Below are 8,886 nucleotides of genomic sequence, written 5' to 3'. Positions count from 1 at the left end.
GTTGGGACAAAACAAGAGGACGTATCGATTAATCAAGAGCCCTAGTTAGGAGCTACTGGCAGCTACGGGCGTGGTTTAGGTGTGTGTGACAGCCGCCACTGTTTGTTCAAGAACAAAACATGGACAGACATCCAATCACAATGCCCTTTCCCAAACAGTTTCCAATGACGGTCTCTCATTAGGTTAGCAAAGGCTCCCAGTTAGTGTGTTTTGTTCTGTATTTAAAGTTAAGGAACAGAAAAGCATCTATAAAACTCTGCATAACAGTACATTTTTTTCAGATCCATAAGTTCTAAGTACACATCGCTGGTCGTCTGTGTGACATCATAATCTCTCTCTCTTTTTCATTCGGTGTCTGTCAGTTGCGTATATTGTTGACCTTCTTCTGAAATACTAGAAACACTAAAGCAGTACCAGAAATCCCAAGATGTTATATATTTGGTGTTGCTCCATTATTTTTGAGACCAGAAGAGTTGGGAGTTTTGCATATTCTGTCCGATAAACGAGCGACCGCCTCGATTGCGTGACATTTGTTTACAGTGTTTGGTGTGTTTGACGTACAGTGTGAAAGCAAGCCGAACCAAATGAAAAATGCAACAATGTTGCAACTTCACCCCCGAGTTTCACCAAGTCCACCGAACTATAGGTGTGAAAGCGCCCTTAAACGGCAAATTTTAAAAGTAGAAGCAGTACCCGATTAATCCAAACCATGTTTTGCATAATCAGAGTTTTGGTCAAAGACATTATTTAACCCTGGTTGTTGTATGTAAGTCTGCATGCACCAAACTTAACTTAAGTCACTTACAATACCACATCAAGAAGGGGATATCATATCAACATGTTAGTTTATATCCACGACGTTCCACATCTGGGAGTGTTGCATTGCATATGGAAATTCTGCTACCTTGGGCTTTCTATGTGTTTGCATTATAAACTCTGGTCGATTTATGAGAACTATGGTAAACCTTTTTATCAGATCACTGCAGGGTAAATCCAGACAGCTAGCTAGACTATTTGTCCAATCTGAGTTTTTTGTTGCACGACTAAAACAACCCTTGAACGTGCACATGTTCCACTAAAACAAGTTCCTTCCCGAGGCTTTTTTGCAGAGGCGCCATTGTCCAACTTAACGATGCCTAAGACGATTGTGATAGGGTTAAAGAAATGCCGATAAACCACCCCAGAATGTAAATTTGCTATATTTTTATAGCGCTTTTCTAGTCTTAACGACTACTCAAAGCGCTTTTACATCATACAGGAAACATTCACCATTCACACACATTCATACACTGTGGCCGAGGCTGCCGTACAAGGTGCCACCTGCTCATCAGATAAACACTCACACACATTCACACTCCGATGCACAGCATCAGAGGTAACTCGGGGTTCAGTGTCTTGCCCAAGGACACTTCGACGTGGGACTGCAGGGCAAGAGATCAAACCACCAACCTTCCCACTAGCAGGCAACCGCTCTACCACTGAGCCACAGCCGCCCCTACGATTGCTATATGGACTTGCCAGACCCTCCTCTGCAGTGCTGTGAAGGAAGGTCTGGCAATGCTTGACTATGTGCCTGTAAACACACACTTGAATCATGGCAATAAGTATAATCCTCCCACAGAAAAAAAAAAATCTGCTGGGGTTAGGGGTGAGATTCCACTGTGTCTGTCAAAGCAAAAGCAGCCCTGGTAGTGTAGACTGTGGAAAAAGTAACCACAAAATGCCATGTTTTGTAATGGTACCCTACAGACAAAACCCACATCCATTCACTTCCTCCCTTTTTGATCAGAACTGCCCTTGTTTTATTTGTTCATTTATTTACAGTGTTTATTTTCAATTCTCCTGAAACAGCTGGCGACAGTATAATACGGTTCATAAGCCTGTGTCATTTCCCTCAGCAGTGTGAAACACAGGTCAGGAGATGTGCAGGTCACACTGAAGGAAATGGGGCTGACCTTATTGAGTGAGGCAGTTTAGATTATACCTAATGACTAGAAATGTGAGCTCTCTGTGTGTGTGTGTGTGTGTGTGTGTGTGTGTGTGTGTGTGTATGTGACAGAGACTTGGAGAAAAAGAAGCAAAGAAATATGACAATTATTTTTGTTTCAAACTGTTTTGTCTTTAGCATCTTTATGATACAAGCCACTGCTATCTACTTAATACAGTATTTGAATCATATGTATTACTGTGATAAGCTGTACTATACAAGGGAACTTACAGGAGTCAGACATGCTTAGAACTTTGCATTGGCAATTTTACTTTGGTGTCAGTTCTATTGAAGTTAATAGGATGGGCAAGTCCCACTAGAACCCATAATATCTGCTCTGTTTCACTTTAGACTAAAAAGGCTTCCACAACTGAACATTTAGATAAAAAATACATCAATTTTTTGTTTTCCTTGTTATTGGTCTCCAGCAGATTATGGGTCTGTTCAGCAGAATATCTCAACTTAAGCACCTGTTTGGTCCAAGATAGCTGCTAAATCAGGATACATGTCCAAACCAATTTGACCAAAGTCAAATGTCATCACAACGACTAGGCTAGAAAGAATGTAATGTAGCTAACATGTTAAACAACACTCATACAAGGTTAGCTACTGTAGCTATACAAGATTTACACCAATGTTATTTCATGGTGCTAGGGGTAGTTACTGTGGCTACCAACATTTCTAGTTAGCTAGGGTTATCTACTGGGGGGGGGGGACGACGACGACACTATGATGAGAAAATACAGTTGAGGCTGATGATAAGTTTGGAGCTGCGGAGTCACTTCAGCAGTAAAAACAGTGGGCTCCCATTTGTGAATACTGAGAACCACTGTTTATGAATTTTGTTAATTGCAAAAGAAGTACGACATGTGGAAATGGCCAGAATTGTACTAATTTTATACTTTAATTTCAAAATGGTTGGATTTATGGTATGGCTCCAATAACGTTTTCTGTATTTCTTGAGTGGTTCATATGTCTACCAAGTTTTGTGAGTCTACGTTAAACGTACTGCAGGGGCTGAAAGTTTTAAAATTTGTAGGTGCTAGCAAGCCATTTTTGTGCACTTATTCCCAAAACCCTTAAAATACTGACATTCTCACCAGTATTGATGCAACCGCCAATTCTGTTGCATTAAACATTTTCTTAATTCTCAATTAGACCCTCAGCCTCCTTCCTCAGAGATCCGATTGAACGCGATGTTGGTTAATGAAATTCTAACACTTGTATTAGCTATTGTACTGTGCCAGGTCATGTTTGTAAATGAGAATTGGTTCTCAAACAGTTTACCTGGATAAATAAAGGTTAAATTAAAAAAAAAAAATTGTACTAACACGCCACAAACCAAATGCTAGTTAGCTAGGATTAGCTATTGTTTCTTACAAGTTACAAATGGTTTGGAAACAAAATCCATTTACTGTTGTCCAAGAGCAGAGGACTCCCAATATGGCTGCTACAGTAAAGTGTCAAGGCTCATTGGTGAAGAGCCAGGCCTGGCTAAGACCTGCACAGAATCCACCACCTGTAGTTGCCACACACTGCAGCCAGTGAGATGCTGTAACATTATTCAGATAGCAAAGCAACAATAACCTCATGATGGTTGCAGGTTTTGAAGCCAGGCTGCAGTTTCTTAACCTGGCTCCACCCTCCTAAAGGAAGGAGCTAGCTAAGGCTAGCTCCTTCACCACCAGAGCCAGGCTGCCAGAGTGAGAGTGTGATTACCCTGAACATCATGCATGGAATGACTTACAATACAATATATCTTGCTTTTCCCCTGATGGTGTAAAGTCGCTAAATGGGTCGCTAGTCGCTTTTTAGAAATAAAGTCTCTAAGAGGCTGTAAAAAGTAACTGACATATAGCTCTAGTGAGAAAGTCGCCAAGTGGGCAACACTGGAAACCCCTGGCTCTCCCCTGATCTAAGAAAATTGCTGGTTTATATGTTAGACCAACAACATGACACTATATAGAAATTCTAATATAACCGATCAATCTATGATAGCCTAGTTCTAGTCTACACTATGACAATAAGTCTGGAACAGCAGATTTAGGCCATTTATATACAGAGGCAAAATGATATGGGGAAGGGGGGCTAATTACAGAATCTAACATGTAGCTACAGAAATAGCTGCAGATAATCAAAAAGATATAGAAATAACAATAGAGACAGACCCAACACTGATGTATTATCCATCCAGTGTTTCATTTATTCATTTACCAGCAAGGGTTTCCTTTTGCTCACCTATTTCCTTCCGTCCTGTCTTCTTTCACAGCTGCTTTCACAGCATGTTAAACGGTTTTCCTGCTGCTCACCACCATTGTTTTGCACACAAACATGCCTTTCAAGTGCCTTGTTGTTGCTAATTTAGATATAATAATAATTCATGTCTCCAAAGGCCCTGCTTTAAACCTGAAGTGCATACAAGGTTTTTATGTAAATAGTGCTGCGGTGAAAAATAAAAAGGGCACTTAATCTAAAAGTATTTAGAACCAATTCCTTGGTGAAAGACTATATTTATGACATGCAATGCAACACAGCAAAAACATAAAAACATCACGTGGTATAGATGGTGGTGAAGTGTTACTGATCACTTCTCAGTTTTGTTTAGGTGTCATGCTTTCACTTCCTCCTAAAAGTGCAATAGTAGGACAGTTTGTGATAAGTCTGGCGCTACGGAAGTCACGTCCATGACATTATGCATTAATAAAACACTAAAAACAGTTGGCTCCCAGTTGTGAACACTGAGAACTCCTGTTTATGAATTGTATACATTGCAAAAGAAGATTATATAGGCTATGTCATGGTCAGTCAACCTTTACAGGATACATAAAGTTTTAATAGGAACACATAAATTGTGCTGGCGTTCTCCCACTCAGGATCAGACACATGGCTCCAGAAGTTATCATGGAGACTTTGAGATTCTTTCTTTCCTACATACTCGGTCGTTAAGAGTAAAGCTGCGTCTTTTTCTTGTGCAGAGTTGAGTGATCGCTCAATGGACATGTTTAGGAAAGCTGGCACCGCGGCAGCAGTGGCATCCATGTGTTTATCTTAGCTTTGAATGGATGTGGCTTTTCTTCCCTCTAACTATGTGACTGTTGTGTTGCCTTTACTTCAAAGAGCTCTTTTTCGTTTTTGTAAAAGCTTGTTTTATTCCGGAAAGCGTAATATATGGAATTGACAGAATGCTCACAAGGCATTTGAGAACATTTTTTAGGGTGGGGGTGTGAGTCAGTACTTGTTTGAATATGATGACTGTAATGACTAGGCCAGGACTAGTTTGTGTGTACAGAAGTGTCCTTGATTGTTTTAGAACCTGCATTATAAGACAAAATAATGAGTTATTTACTCCTGAGTGCTACCAATAATTTCCACTAACTCATTAGAGGAAGTCAATTTATCAAACCGTGTAAACATGTAATGTCAAAACTAAAAACACATTTCTATAAACTTGAATATAAGCCAGGACTATTGTTGAGTGCTCCTCAGATCTCTACAGGGTAAACTGAGACAGCTAGCTAGACTATCTGTCCAATCTGAGTTTTCTCTCACACAACCATTTTGCAGTGGCTCCGTGTGGAGTTTAGCACCGCCCATGATGATTCTGATTGGTTTAAAGATATGCCATTAAACCAGAGTACGTTTTCCTCCCATCCCCAAATGATATGTGGACTATCCAGACCGCCATTCAGTGCGCTCTGGAGGAGGGTCTGGCAAAGCGAGACTGCGGAGACTACACAATTTTGACTCTGAATTTCCACCAGGTGTGGCTGTGCGGGGTTCCGGTTTTGTTCCATCTTCCACCATGTGCACCACACAGGGAGCGCCCAAAACAGAGCATTTAGGCCCGCCCGACTAGAGCTTGAGCCAACACCCAGCAAATTACGTTAAAAATAAAGCTAGTTCATATTTTTAACGGAGCGGAGAGCCTCTTCCCGCACACTTCTGGGATGTGCTACGTCTCGGCTGGTGTAATAACAATCATAGTCTTGAGTGGCGGCTATTGCTGGCGCCGCATGGTGGAATGTAGGGGTTAGCTCTCAGGCTTACAGTCACAGTTCAGGGAAGCGAGGACCCAAACGCAGAGATTAGGCAGGCAGGCAGGAGAGAGTTTATGTTGAGGGTTTATTAACAAAAACAGAATTCCAACAAAAAGGGATCCAAAAAGCAGTCGAACAAAATAACACAAGGAGTCAGGATGCAGGCAAAAACAAATGTCCAAAAAGAACAAGAAAAAGACAAAAACTAGAGCACAGGGGCTGGAAAAAACTCACGGGGAAAATTCACAGGGGAAGGAAGACCGCAGGGAAGAGACACAAGCTATGTTTCCATCCACATGTTTTTATCCGAATTAAGCAATCTTGAATGAAAAATGCCTTATGAAATAAGTCGATATTCATGAAATTCAATGGAATTTCAGGATTATTGACATCGATATCGACATACAGCTTAGGCGATAAACGCTGAGGGAAATGTTATTGGCCGAATAAATAATGAATTGCCATTAAGTTTTAGGTCATTTTATGGTTGCAACACCCACAAAACAAAGAAGAAGAAGTTTTAGTTCATTTCCGCCCAGTATTTCCTCTCTGTCTGTACACATGGTCGGATGTCAACAAAGACAGATGGAAGTGGACGGACGAGGAGACAAGAGACTTTTTGAATTTAATTTATCAGGAACTCGTGAAGGAAATGGCCGACAAAGGTCAGGACAAGCCGTGGGACGTCCTCCGGAGTAAATGGAAGGTGCTCAAACAGCGAGACATGTCTCAAAAAAGTATAAAAACAAAGCAACATGTTCCAACTCCATTGTTGAAGGAAAACCTCATCCTGACTTCATCTGGTTTACCATTTACAACCCTTAACAATCTTGAAAGCTGTTGTAGTATGATTTCACCATTTTGGGGAAACCAAAAGGGGTGAAAGACAGCCAGACGGTGAGCCGAGCTGTTTCTCATTAGTTCTGCTCGGCCTGCAGACACACAACAGCAGAGTGAATCACTGCACTGAGAGGTGACAGTCGCCTGAACTGGAGACCAATAAATTGTGTAGTAAAAATGCTCATCAGTTACTGTGTGCCTGTCAAACTAATCCAAGTGTAAGACACCATTTTTAAAGGTCCAAGATTGTAAAAAAGTGAGATATTATTTTTATTTTTTTTAATTATAGAGCAGGTTAAGGTGCTATATAAATATAAATCTGTAGAGAAATGTACACAGCCTGTATTCCAAACCTGTGCCTTTAAATGAGTCATAAGGACTTCTATTTATCTATATATCTATATAACTATATATATACTATATATATATACTATTCATAGGTAGAAAGTGCTGCTACAGTGCCCGTAAAGTCATTCCCCAGAAGCTATGGCAGTGCAGAAACCTCAAGAGCGTGGAAAACGCTAACCAATCAGAGCAGATTCTTCTTTTTCAGGTGAGGGGCTTAAAAAAACAGGCGCTAAAACGGAGCGTTTTTAGACATAGGGAGAATGCAGGTATATACAGATGGAGATTATGAGAAAAACTATGCCCTTTTTGAATATCAAACCATGTAAATATGTTCTAGTAGAAACCCAAAATACATGTATGGACCTGGAAATAAACACAATATGGGACTTTAATGTGATTTAATGGATTAACAGCTTATCTAACCTGTAAAAGGCGGCTGTGGCTTAGTGGTAGAGCGGTTGCCTGCCAATCGGAAGGTTGTTGTTCAGTCCCTGGCCCTGCAGTCCCATGTCGAAGTGTCCTTGGGCAAGACACTGAACCCTGAGTTACTTCCGATGCGCAGCATCGGAGTGTGAGTGTGTGAGAGTGTTTATCTGATGAGCAGGTGGCACCTTGTATGGCAGCCTCGGCCACAGTGTATGAATGTGTGTGAATGGTGAATGTTTCCTGTATGACGTAAAAGCGCTTTGAGTAGTTGTTAAGACTAGAAAAGCGCTATATAAATACAGCACATTTACATTTAAAAGGGCAAACTGTCCTATCTCCCATTTTCATAGCTGTTTTGTGTATTTATTGTTCTGTAACAGAAGGAGCTGTATGCCTAGTGTTTTCTTTCTTAGTCACCCAAAAAAGTTATCTCCCTCAAAATTTTGCAGCGCCTGGGTAGCTCACCTGGTAGAACGGTTACCCCTATGGACATGTTTACTCCTAGACAGAGATGGGAAGCATTGAAGTATAAATATTTTGTTATTGTACCTTTTTTTCAGATATTTTTACTTTACTTTACTACTTATTTGTGTGGCAACTTTTTACTTTTACTCTTTACATTTTATCACACTTATCGGTACTTTCTACTCCTTACATTTTAAAATATTGGCTCGTTACTTACTTACTTATGTACAAAAAGTCGTCTATCTGGTGTGATTGTGAGTGCATGCCGGAGAATAGAGCGGGCGTGCACGCCAAAAAAGTGAGAGAAAAGAAAAAGAGACTAGTTGTCCGGAGGATAATCAGTTAAGATTGTGTGTGTGAGTCCATGAAAACTGTAAGTCGTATAACTTATGTTGTCAGTTTATTTAAGCGTGTAGTTGTATTGGTCTATAGTTCTTGCAAATTGAAAAGTTAGCATGTGATGTTGTTGTTTGTGTTCTTCAACTGTTACCTAGGTTACACCTGGCTGTTCATTCATAATTGCGATTTTGCAATATTTACATGTTGAAGTAGTTACTCTGCATTTAGATAATTTAATTAATAATGGGTTTATTGTTATTATTTGCTATTATATATTCCTATGCTTTGTGTATGGTAGCCCTTACGTGTTATATTTTTGCAGAACCACACAAACACACACACAAACACACAGCCATGGCAGAGCTACGCCCATGTTTATACTGTTGGTTGATCGTAATAAAGCATCAACAGAGAGAAGTTGTCTCCGTCCGTGTTTTAACAGAC

At 40.4% G+C, this 8,886-nt stretch overlaps 1 long non-coding RNA gene across 1 annotated transcript in view; it reads right to left on the bottom strand.

The window, feature by feature from the left end:
- Positions 1 to 501: 501 nt before the first annotated feature.
- LOC116685683 (uncharacterized) overlaps positions 502 to 8,886 on the bottom strand; it is a 15,952-nt gene continuing 7,567 nt past the window's right edge. Inside the window, exon 4 of the long non-coding RNA XR_004331008.1 lies at positions 502 to 514. This is a non-coding gene — a long non-coding RNA (uncharacterized LOC116685683). The remainder of the gene's footprint in view (positions 515 to 8,886) is intronic.

This window comes from Etheostoma spectabile, unplaced genomic scaffold (genome assembly GCF_008692095.1).
Source record: "Etheostoma spectabile isolate EspeVRDwgs_2016 unplaced genomic scaffold, UIUC_Espe_1.0 scaffold119, whole genome shotgun sequence".
In the NCBI taxonomy this organism is placed as follows: Eukaryota; Metazoa; Chordata; class Actinopteri; order Perciformes; family Percidae; genus Etheostoma; species Etheostoma spectabile.
Note: the sequence above shows the minus strand (reverse complement) of the source record. Positions and strands in the feature narration are given on the sequence as shown.